The following is a 12,940-nucleotide window of genomic DNA, read 5'->3' as shown; positions in this document are numbered from 1 at the left end:
CTTATAATCTGTGGTGATCAATAGAATTCAGGGTGTTATTTCAATTTGTTTTTTATTTCAGTTAGCTCCTGTAGCGAACTTTTTCTGTCTTGTCATCCAATTCACAAACAATGACATGAAGACTTCTTAATTATGAAATCTTGGCCTAATTCTTAGGCTTGTTCCTAACTAGCTCTTACAACCTAAACTAACCCACTTATATTAATTTATGTTCTATCATGTGGCATTACCTCTCTTCCATCTTGAACCTCCTGTTTCCTTTCTGTGCCTCCTGTGCACCTAGATGCCTCCTCCTCTTCCTTTCTCTCCCCAGAAACTCGGCCTATACCTCCTGCCTTGCTATTGGCCTATCAGCTTTTTATTACACCATTCACAGCAAATACATCCTCACACAACTGTACAAATATCTCACAATAAGCTCCAGCATTTCACTGTTTAGTTCTTGTCTGGATTACCTGTCTATTGGAAAGAATGGGATCCTGAAACTGCCATCACTGCGGGAGGGTTGATATGTGATTTAAGCTGTAGTAATGTTTCTTTTACGGACATAGTGTCCTTGTATTTGGTCTATAGATGTTTAGAATTGCAATATTCTGGTGAATTTTTCCTTGGGTGAATATATAATGTCCTTTCCTATCCCTTCTGATTATTTTTGTTTTAAGCCTATTTTGTCAGATACTAAAATGGCTACCCCAGCTTGCTCCTGAGTCCATTTCCTTGAAATTCCTTCCATCCTTTCACTCTGAGGAAATGTCTGTCCTTCCTGTCTAAGTGTGTTTCCTGTATGCTGCAGAAAGATGGACCCTGTTTTTTAATCCGATCTATTAGTCTATAGCTTTTTATTGGGGGCATTGAGACCATAGATGTTGAAAGGTACCAATGAGCAGTTTTAATTCCTGTCATTTTGTTGCAGTGGTATGGGTTTTTTTCCCTCATTTGATTTGCTGGTTTAGTAGGTTTGGTTATTACATGCCATGGGGAATTTCTTTTCTAGGCAAGTCTGTTTGATATTCTGTAGATTTCTTGTACCTTTGCAGGCGCCTCATGTTTTAGATTGGAGAAGTTTTCTTCTACAATGCATTGATAATATTTTCTGTACCTTTCACCTGGGTTTCTTTCCCTTCTTCTATTCCTATTATTCTTAGATTTGGTCTTTTCATAGTGTCTCAGATTTCCTGGGTGTTTTATGCCTGGATTTTCTTAGATTTAACACTCCCTGTGGCTGAATTATCTATGTCTTCTCTCATGTATTCAATGCCTGATATTCTCTCTTCTGTTTTACGCATTCTGTTGGTAAAGCTTACCTCTGAGGTTCATGTTAGAGTTCTTAAACTTTTCATTTTCAATTTTACCTTAGCTTGGGTTTTGTTTAGTGAATTTCTTACTATTTTCATGTTTTAACAGTTTTCTTCATTTCATTCTATGCTTTGTGTGTTTTCATAGATTTATTTATATCCCCTTTAAAATTTTACTTATATCCTATTTAAGGTCCTTCAGCATATTCTTAATAGTTATTTTGAAGTACTTGTCTTGTGCTTCATTTATGTTTCTTTTTCAAGGCCTACTTAATATTGTTGCTGGGCTCTAGCGGAGACATATTGACCTAGATGTTATTGATTATGTTTTTACACTGTCATGTAGGCATTCAGGTTTAGAATGGTTGTAACCCTAAGTACCAATATCTGTTCTTGTGGATTTTTTTGCGGGGGGGGGGGAGTTCTATTCCTTGGTTTCTGGTGCCTTCTTTAGAGAGTGTGATGGCTGTTGGGTTGCCTGGTAGGGAACACTTCTGAGAACATGCCAAGTGTGACTACTGGGAGTACCAGGTAGAGTATGTTTCTAGGTACTGGGAACTGAAATGAAGAAATGGGGATGGGTGGCTGAGAGGGTCCATGATAGGGAAGAAAGATGGGTATATGCCCAGGATCTGTGTAGAATCCTGAATAGGGTCAGAGAGAATGGGAAACCTCAGCAGGTGGTCTGCTATAGAACTTGGGATAAAACTGGGGGATTGGAAATGGAGAACAGGATAGATAGAGATCACCTACCTGATTCCCTGGCCAAAAAGTCCATCTTTTCTCCATCTCTGTTTTAGAAAACAAGGGTCAAGAAACATTTTTAATAACTAAATCAACATACTGAAAAATGCAGGCAGAAAGTTTAGGGGTTGTGTCCAGTTCTGATGTCCACATTCAGATGAAAAAAAATTCAGATTTAAGACCTAGAAAAAAAAAGGTTACTTATTGGAGCCTGGTCCAAGTTTGAAAATAATAGTCCAACATAAGAATGAAAAGATCCAGATTCTAATTCCAGTGAATTATCCAGTGCAGGGGTAGGGTATGCAACCATGTCTCTTATTCATACACAAGTCCTTGATCAGTTTGAGACACATGAGTAGGTCCCCAGTTCAAAGCCCTGGTTGAGTTTCATATCTTGTTCTAATTCTGAATTCTAAGTCAGTCCTAAGCTTTTCTCCCATATGCTACTCTATAATGGTAAATTCTCCTAAAGTTTATTCTCCCCTTTTCTCCTCTCACTCCAATCTATCATATGTGCATTCCCCAAGATGGATCTCTATTCTGACCTATTAATTTTTTGATTCCTTTTTTTCTGACATCTGCTGTCTTCAATTATCTAACCTTTCTTCTCTTCACGTTTCATTGTACACTAATTCTCAAATATCATCATTAGCATTATTATAATATAACGTTGTGAATTATACATTCCTCTCAAACTCACTCTCTTAGAATTTTTATTTCTATTTTGCAGCTGCTCATAGATGACTGAGAATCAGACCTCAAACAGGATATCTCACCTGGGTACATGTGCACAGAGACTCATCTGTCACACAAGGAACAGCACCATGATAGATATGCCCATAAAATGTGAACAAGTGCTGTGTACTACATAGCTTTAGGAACTCAATATTTGATGAACCCTAATTGCATGGTCCTATATCTCACTCTCTCATGTGATTTCTTTGCTCCTTTTATCCATTTGTATATTGTATTTATTGACACATAGGATAGAGAATCTTAGATCATATCCTTCATGCAGACCCATGTAGTTTATGAAAGCTTCCACTGGAGGTAAGAAGCCTCTGCAGTTTTTCTTACCGATAAGATAGTGTGGCAACAATTAGAAATTGGACTCAGAGTTCATGCATATGAATAGTCAAAGATATTTGAGAATATTGCAGAATGAACACATGAAACAATAAAACATAATAATACTTTTCTAAAAATAAAATATAAAACATTTAAAAATATGAAGCCTCTTAAAGCTAACCTGGAAGCATGCATTATATTTTATGAGCATCATATTACATTATTAGTCATTTAAAATTGATGCAAAGAAACCAGGAACTCAACAAAAAAACATTGTAGGGAATGTGATCATATGGTTGACAATAAGGGAAATATATTCTTTTAAACATATAAAATTCTGGTCAAGTTATTGTAATAGTTATATAATAAATTTCATAATATGTAACAATTGCAAATTAAGTCACACTGCATCATATGGAAATATTCTATTTTTCTGCTCTGTTTTACTATACAGAAAATACTCTGTTAATTCACATAAAACTATGCTGACTCTGTCAGACTGGGAAAGGTCCTGAGATCTAATTACAAGCTGTGTGAGCAGGACTGCAGGAAAATAGAATTCTTCTACATGAAAAGAGGGCAGATAAATTGATGTCATACTTGCTCTTCTGTAGGGCAATTTTATCATATTTATGAAAATTAAAAATGTGTGCTCCTATTGCCCTAGAATTTTCCTTCCCAATACTTATTCCACAAATGTGATTGCATGCATCCAAAATTAATTAATTATGTTGAAGGTCATTCACTGAAAGATTATTAATAATGGAAAAGGAATGGAAATAATACATATACACATCAGAAGAAGAAAATCTTTAGTCATCTAAATCCAGGTTTGCCCTCTTTGAACCAGATGTGTTCTGGAAATCAGAACACTTGGATTAAAAGGTAATAAAACAGTATATTACATGGCACTTCCAAAAAGATCTAAGCCAGATCTTCCCTATCAATTACATCAATATTGTGCAGCAAAATGTTTGGAGAAAGGAACAGTAAGTAATATACATTAAAGCCACAAATGTTTATACTTCCTGTCAGTAGTTGGTCAGTTCAGTTAAGACAGGGTGAGATGTTGCTGGTGTGGGGGAAATACAGAAAATAAAGACATTCATGTCCTAATTCCTCAAAAGTACGAACTCTAGGTTCACGTGGTTAAATCATTGGTTAAAATGGCAAAAGGAACTTTACAGGTGTAATTAACATAATGGACACTAAATAGGCACTTTGTCAAACAGTTTCTAGATTAGATTAGCCCAATCTAATTAATTATCTAAGAGACTGAATACAGAATAGAAGGCTGAGCAGAAGAAGAGAGTAGAAAAGGATGGCAGACATGGTAGAAGGAAAAGTCATAGAGGAAGATTCTATGCACCTCTTCCTGTCTGAGATTTGGAAGCTACAAAACAGAATGTGGGAATCCTTCAAAAACTGAGAAAGGGTGACAGGCAGCAAGCAACTAAGCTCATATACGAAGGAGCTATGAGTCTGGCAAGGTAAAGGGACAGAATTGTGCCTCTCCAGTAGAGGTGGTATAATACTATTTTACAATGAAAACAAACAAGTGTGGAAAGATGTTGTCTAAAACAATGATTATATTAAAAAGTATTTTTTAAGGTACTCAGGAAACACGTTGTACACAGTGGTTTCTGAGTGAAAGCTGTGGTACATGCTTCTGAGCACATGGTTCTGGTAAGAGAAATTAGAAAGCTATACTTCCACACTAATGAAGATCTGGTGTATCTTATCCAAGTTGATATGTTTATACATATGTGTGTGTGTGTGTGTGTGTGTGTGTGTGTGTGTGTGTGTGTGTGTGTGTGTCTTTGTGTGTTCTTTCATATAGGTATAAAAATATAGTTTTAATCATTTATGTTGTTAGATTGGACACAACCAGAAGCTGCAAGATAACACTCCTTATCAATTGTAGTCATTACATCTCTAAGGTCCCTCATATTTATGATGAATTAGCACATGGATATCTTTTAGTTTCCTTGTTCTCACAATACTAACAATGTTATCATTGCCTGTCTAGCCAAACTAACTGAGCAGAAGTACAGAAACTTATGGTTTTAGCATACACTACTTGATGTTATTTTTTCCTCAAACATATTGATTTATAACCTTGGTGTACTTAATGAAGAAGGTCTAGTTTAGATTCTTCTAAGGTAGATGAGCATATAGGTAATAGTTGGATAAATACATATCTAGATGATAGAAATAAAGATCAATATATTGATAGATGTTTGATGGATAAATGATAAATCAGAGAAATTAAAAAGTGTCTGTCTAGTAACTGAAAGGACAAACACCACTGTTTCCTCTTTTCCTGATATGGATTATCTCAGCAGCCTAGGCTCCTGAGGTAATCAACTTCATGACCACTAAGCCTTCTTTCCTCCTAGTCTCCTTTGGTTCTCATGATGCAAAACATAGGAAAAACATATATCCACGTATTCTACTCTTACATAAAGTTATAAGACACTGTGACTCTGAAAATGGCTCACTGGTGCCTGGCCCCAAGTCAATGTTTAATAAAAGCTTGTACCAGTTTCTTCCAATCAGCACCATAAATCTGACTCCCTCTGCACAAGGGACTGTCATAATTTATGGCTACATTTCAAAGAGAAAACAGTCAATATACTGGGCAAGGCTTCCCATTCATTTCTCGTAAGGCATGCATGCAATTTATGACCCTTCTGACTTATCATCACTCCAAGAATGTATTGATTTATTTTTTTTAAACTGCATAGCTGGCAACTGTGATTTGTGGTTCCAAGTGAAACTGGTATTTAAACACTCCAATTCATTTCAGCATTCATATTTGTAAGAGGTCAGTGATTCTCATTATTGCACCCTACTTTCAGCAGGCGTTCATCTGAGACAGTCTGGGATTTTCAGCCTTTGTGCTGAAGGAATAAATGAGCAACTTTTGATTTACCAATATTTCTAAAGATTTTCAACCCAATATTCCCCTTCCCTTGTTTCAATCTCACACTAATTTAGATGGTGTAGCAAATAGAGCTTTGGAAATATAATTAAAATTTTGAATCAACTGACCTTAAAAGAAATATATTATTTTGGACTGTCTGGTCAGGTCCAAAGTATTCACAAGCCCTCAAAATCTGAAGAGGAAGACAAAGCCAGGCGGTGACACATGGCAGGAGAGAGGCAGTATGATGCATAAGACAAAGCCATAGACACTTAAGATTGATAACGATTATACCTATTACTACAGGTGTTGAAACAGAGGGGGGGGCATTAGCCATGGAAGTAGCTGTCTTTCAGAAGCTGGACCCATCGCCCAACTTCAGACAGCAAAGAAAAAGAGATCCTTAACCGTGAGGAGCTAAAGTTCATCAACAATATGAGTTAGCTCAATTGAGTCATGTTGGTGCCCAAAGACAGGAATATAGCTCTGTAGACATGTGAGCTTCTTCTCTATTTCTTTAATTTAATGCACATTTCTTATTTGATTTTCACTTCTACCAATATTCTTGGTTGATTTCTTTGCTGGTAAACTGGTTGATGGTTTGATTGATACAATAAATTCAGAGATACAAGCCTAAGATGTCTGCACTTTTTATTCACCTGTGAATAAAAAGATGTAATGACTATTATATTTAAGATTTATTTTATTTTAGGTTCATGAGTATTTTGCCTATATATATGTAAGTTTGTTGCATGTGTGCTTGGTGTCTGAAAAGCCAAAAAAAAGGGGGGGCACCATAATCCCTGAAGCTGGAGTTACAGATGGCTGTGAGCCATCACTGGATGCTGGGAATCAAATTTAGGTCCTCTATAATATTTGCAAGTGCTCACAAATGCAGTGTAATCTCTCTGTCCCATTATGATTGTTATTATTGCCCTAGAAAAAATGTTGTAGGATGCTACTTGATTCTTCTCTGTGTTCCCTGGATACTTTCAATTCTCTGCTTAGTGTCTGAACTGGAGGCCTGGGTGTTGGTGATGTGTAATATGTTGGTTCTTCCCTTGCTTGGGTGTAGGAGTTAGCAGCAGTGTCTAGAGAGAACGGGTAAAAACGAGCAGCTGGCAGCTGCTTACTCTAATTTGGGTAAGTGCTCTCAGCACTTGCCAAATTGGAAAAACCATCTGCCTGAGGGCTGTGTGTGCTCCCCTCATTAGAAGTGTTGGACTACCCAAAAGTTTATCCTCTGAGGAGAGCAAATTACTTTTTTGGGAAGCAAGGGACTGTGAAATTTCCTCAGCTCCCAACTTTGTCCTGCTGGTTAGCTTATCTCAACTGTCATCTAAGCCTGCAAACTTGGGCCTCAGCTCTTTCATAATTCTCTATTGTGCTTCATTCTTATACCCTTTAGGATTTTTGCAAATGAGGAGTCCCAAGTAGCTTTAGCAATAGGGCTTTATTTCTTGAGAGTTTGGTTATATTTATAAAAATATACAAAAACAGGTAAATTTCATGTATAAATTTATCTACTAACAACAAACAAGAATATCTATAAAGCTCATATATTCGTTGTCAGTTGAATATTGTATTTAAGGGTTTATTGTTACTTTTAACTCTGTGTGTGCTTGTGGTGTTGGGGGTTGCATATGAATGCAGTACCTGTAGAGACCGGAAGAGGGCATTAGATCACCTGGAGCTGGAGTTACAGGTGACTGAGCAGCCTGACCTGACTTGGGTGCTGAAAAGCAAACTCCATTCTTCAGCAAAAGTAGCATGTACTCTTAACTGTTGCGCCATTTCGCCAGCCCGTAATAGTTCAATATTGTTAAAAATCTCTGAGGGAGACTTGTTTAATATGTGCATAAACTTTTCAGTATAGAATTAAAATGATATCTCAGGAGGGAACTTCCTAGGTATCTCACCCGTTCCTAATCTCTTACAACCATTAGTAGTGATCTTAGTAAGATTGCTCCATGGACAAAGGTGATTACTACTCAGTCCTGGCAATCTAATTTTGATCCTAGAGCCATGGAAAGGTGGAAGGAGAGAATTAACTCCACAAATTAGTCTTCTGACTTCTATGCACATGCTATGAGACACACACACACACACACACACACACACACACACACACACACAGAGAGAGAGAGAGAGAGAGAGAGAGAGAGAGAGAGAGAGAGAGAGAGAAGACAGACAGGGAGAGAGGCAGACAGACAGACAGACGGAGAGACAGAAACAAGAGACAGAGAGGGGAGATAAAGAGTTAGAGAGATAGAACCAGTTGTGTGTGTGTGGGGGGGGTATCCTGACCCAGAATTTGAGTGAGTCTGGAAAATCAGAACTTTATGTGTGTGGACTAGGATGGATTTCTTTTTCCCTCAGCATTGGTGGTTTGAGCAAGTGTGGAGAACTGGATGATCCTTACAAAGATAGCAAAGTTGATTATTTCCCACCACTGGAGGCCCTTGCTCCACATTACAAGATTTGAAAATCCCACTGCATGGTTCCCTGGAGAGGGGAGAGTTTACTATCATAATGACACATAAACTACCTGCCAAAAGCAACTATCTTTAAATAATATTACAGTTGGGGTTCAGACTTCAACATATTAATTTTAAAGGAACAAAATCCAGCCCACATAATTAGTCAACACTCCTATAGCAATGATGATTTTCAGTTAGTAGTTATCATATATTGACTCCCTCAATCATCATTAGTCACTTTCCATTATTTAAAAGGGGGAAAAAAGAAACAGTGATACCTTTGTATAAATCACACAGCTAAGAAATAGTTGACTCAGCAAGTGAACCAAGGCTGTCTGGGCAACATCTCAAAACCCCCTTTCCTGTAATCTATTAGTTATTTCAATATCAACACATCTGCAGATGAATTTCTAAAGGGTGTTATGGAAATTCAAGAGCACCACATTGAGCGCCAAATATAGCTGGAAATTTTCCTGTGTCCTGCCCGGTCCTGCAGCCACTCAGACCCAAATAAACACACAGAGGCTTATATTAATTATGAACTGTATGGTCATTAGCTCAGACTTATTACTGACTAGCTCTTACACTTAAATTAACCCATAATTCTTATTTTTGTTTAGCCATGTGGCTTGGTACCTTTTTTCAGTTCTGCCTTGTCATCTTGCTTCCTCTGTGTCTGTCTGGTGACTCCTGACTCTGCTCTTCCTATTCTCAGAATTCTCCTTGTCTGCTCACCCCACCTATACTTCCAGCCTGGCTACTGGCCAATCAGCATTTTATTAAACCAGCGTACAAGGGCATTATCCCACAGCACACATCTTGCAAACTTTGTTGTTGTTTTGGATATTTTTTTTGAGACAGGGTTTCTCTGTATAGTTTTGGTGACTGTCCTGGATCTCACTCTATAGACCAGGCTGGCCTTGAACTCACAGAGACCCACCTGGCTCTGCCTCCCAAGTGCTGGGATTAAAGGTGTGTGCCACCACCATCCAGCTCTTGCAAACTTTTGAGATCAACACTTACATTGACCTTGTAGTAGTATCATTGAGGAACCAAATTTTAAATGGAGATGCAAAGACCTTCACAGACTTAGAAGAGAAATCACCAGAAACCTTGATGGATAAACAGAGCTTGTGTAGTCATCTGATACCTGAATTTAAGAGGGGAAAAAAAAAAGCTCAAAGGCCAAAGGCCATGAATAGCCTCTACAGGTGCCAATGGCCACTAAGGTGCACAAACCTGCTGCTTTAGTGTCCCCATGTTTCAAAGTTTATCAGAAAACAGAAATCAGTAATAGGAGAGAAGGACCTATTTCTCCTACCAAAAGTCTGTAGACATCTGACAATTTCTACAAAACCATGATACCAAGGCCAAAAATTTTGCTATGAATGAGACTTTAAATGGTGTTTTCCAAGGGTAAGGTGCCTGGGGCCCAAGAAAGCTCCATGGTCCACAATTTCACCATGAAGGAGCACAACTGTCTGGTTAGGATTTAGAGTATGTCATCTGTCTTTCTAGCACCCCTCACAGCCTAGAATTATGGTTATAGGGAACCACACTGCCCAGAAGGATGTCTGAACACAGTGCATACATTTTCAATGAGCTATAGTTACGTTAACCCCATTGAACGCTTCTAGCAATTCATTAAGGGGCAAACACTGAACAGTAATAGCCAATGGTTGGATTCCTCCCTATGTCAGCCAGTACTCTTCAGTTTCACTTTCACCTTTACAGTGCTCAAATGGAGGAGGAACATATCTGCGCATTGAAAGAAGATAATATGACTTTTTATTCCATTTTCTCCAAATGAAAGCCTACAGAAATCATCTCTCTATTTCATTATCCTTCAAATAGTTTGAAAGATTCCTGCATTTTCTTCCCAGTGTCACCTGAGGGAGAAATGCCTGTCACTTCTTCTGACATTCCTCGCTGTGGTCTTTCTCATCAGTTATTCATCTCCAGTCATTAAATATTGGCGTAGATAATACTAACAGCCAAAGGTTCAGGCTTTTAATTTCTCGCCTATTAAGGAATGTTTTGGTATTTAAAGCAATAATAATGGGATTTCAGAATGGCAGTGCCAGAAGGGGTCTTAGAAGTTATCAAGTTCAATATAATATTTTACAAATGAGAACACAGAGTTACCAGAGGGGAAGCCTAACTCTGAGTGCTAGTGACACACAGGCTCTGAGACTCAGAATGCCATGTTGACTATCATTGTTTTCCTCCTCATTTCCTCTGTGGCTCCTGCAATTCTCCCTACTTCCACAAACACTCTCTTCACACACCTGACATTCCTAGCATGTAATTCTAAGTTCTCTGCTAATTACTTGTTAAATAAGGAACTAGTCCTGGGTGAACAGCAATGCATCAAGTTGTTCTCTAATCTCTACATGCACAATATAGTGAACACCACCCCTACAAAAAGCAATCAATAGATGTGATTTTAAATATTCAGAAAGAGTGCAAGTCATGCATATACATCAGAACCTTATAATTTCCTGAACAATTCAAAATGTACTATTGTATTTATAAGTAAAGATAACATACCTTATTGGACTTTTTCAGGAAGTTTTCATTTCCTATCAAAACCAATCTTCAAATATAAACCACAGAAAGGAAAATTTGTGTACCCTTCTCTACTTCTTTATTTCTTCCTTCACTTAAGAGGTGTTTGTGTGTTTCATTTTTATCATTAGTGTGTGTGTGTGTGTGTGTGTGTGTGTGTCCTGCATATCCCACAGCATTTGAGTGGAGGACAGAGAACAGCTTGCAGGAGTTGGTTCTCTCCTTCTACCCTGTGAGTTCTGGGGATTGAACTTGAGTCATCAGACCTAGTGGTCCTTATCTACAGAGCCATCTCATTGGCCTTTCATAGGCATTTTTAGAACAAAGCATTCAGAATTGGATTCTTCACCCTCAAATTTTCCAGACCTGTGCTAAGTTGAAGAATATTGAGAGTAAAATCAGCAATTAGGAAATCAATCCCTTCATAATAATGCACAATTTAAAAAGAATCAGGATAAGTACCATTCAACACACCAAGAAGTAAAGGTCTCTGATTTACAACAGCAAAGTCAGATTATTTCATTCCTATGATTTCTACACACTTGGGTGACGACTAACAAGTGCAGTTCTCAGCTACATGGTATGAGTGTCACACAAAAAAATGGCAGAATTTTTAAAGAATCAATAAAGAATGAAACAGATCTCTAATCAAAATATATAAGGCTTACCCAATACCCCATTTTTATTTACAATGCCAGATATTGTATAAGCTAGCATGGGATATACTGTTGTTAGTTTTTTGTGTGTTTGTTGTTTGTTTTACTCTTTTAGCTCTTATTCTTTGGGAGCCCACCACCCAGCTCCCAAATAAATACACACATGGAGACATGTGAATGCCCAAGCTTAGCTTGGCTTATTTCTAGCCATATTTTTTTCTATCTTTCTTTTTTATTGTTTTTTTTTTTTTTTTTTTTTTTAGGCAGGGTTTCTCTGTGTAGCTTTGGAGCCTTTTCCTGGAGCTCACTCTGTAGACCAGGCTGACCTTGAACTCACAGAGATCCACCTGCCTCTGCCTCCTGAGTGCTGGCATTAAAGACATGTGCCACCACTGCCCAGCTTTCTAGCCAGTTTTTCTTAACTTAAATTATCCCATCTACCTTTTGTCTGTGGGCTTTCTCCTTTTCCTATTTCTGTATATCTTTTCTTTCCTGCTTATTCCACGTCTGGCTGTGTGGCTGTGTGACTGGCCCCTGGCATTCTCCTCTTCTCCTTTTCTCACTCCTCAATCTTGTCTTCCCAGATTTCTCCTGTTTATTCCCTCTGCCTGCCATCTCAACCTATCCTTTCTCTTCCCTAGCTATTGGCCATTTATCTCTTTATTAGAGCAATTAGGTGTTTTAGACAGACACAGTAGCACAGCTTCACAGAGTTAAACAAATGCAGCATAAAAGAATGCAACACATCTTTGCATGATTAAAACAAATGTTCCACAGCATGAACATAATATTACACAATGCTGTACATTCTTTTTTAAAATTTATTTTATTTTAAATTATGTGTCTGTGTATGTGGCTGTGTAAGGGTATGTGAACTTGAATATAATGCCTGCCAAAGTGGGTATCAGATCATCTGGAACTAGAGTTACATGCAACTGTGAGTAACCCAAAGTGGATGCTGACAACCAAACTTGAGTCCTCTGCAAGATCTCTCTAGCCCATGTCTTGTTTTTCAACCAAAAGACTCCCACCAGCCAGTCACCACCCACACCTCTTCCCTTAGAGGACTCAGCAAAGATTCCTCTTGTGGTAATATGGCAGAAGGCATTCTTCAGAGTAAGTCTCTCATGGAAAACAACTAAGAATGCCAGATGTCCATCTAAAACCATCTTCCTAAAATATCAGACCGATGATAAAATGATA

At 37.9% G+C, this 12,940-nt stretch overlaps 1 protein-coding gene across 1 annotated transcript in view; it reads right to left on the bottom strand.

Moving 5' to 3' along the window:
- Window positions 1-12,940, bottom strand: part of LOC128099403 (regenerating islet-derived protein 3-beta-like) — a 110,189-nt gene that overhangs the window by 17,081 nt on the left and 80,168 nt on the right. The gene's annotated exons all lie outside the window — the stretch shown is intronic.

This window comes from Peromyscus californicus, unplaced genomic scaffold (genome assembly GCF_007827085.1).
Source record: "Peromyscus californicus insignis strain IS unplaced genomic scaffold, ASM782708v3 Scaffold_6__1_contigs__length_162567912, whole genome shotgun sequence".
NCBI classification, from domain to species: Eukaryota; Metazoa; Chordata; class Mammalia; order Rodentia; family Cricetidae; genus Peromyscus; species Peromyscus californicus.
Note: the sequence above shows the minus strand (reverse complement) of the source record. Positions and strands in the feature narration are given on the sequence as shown.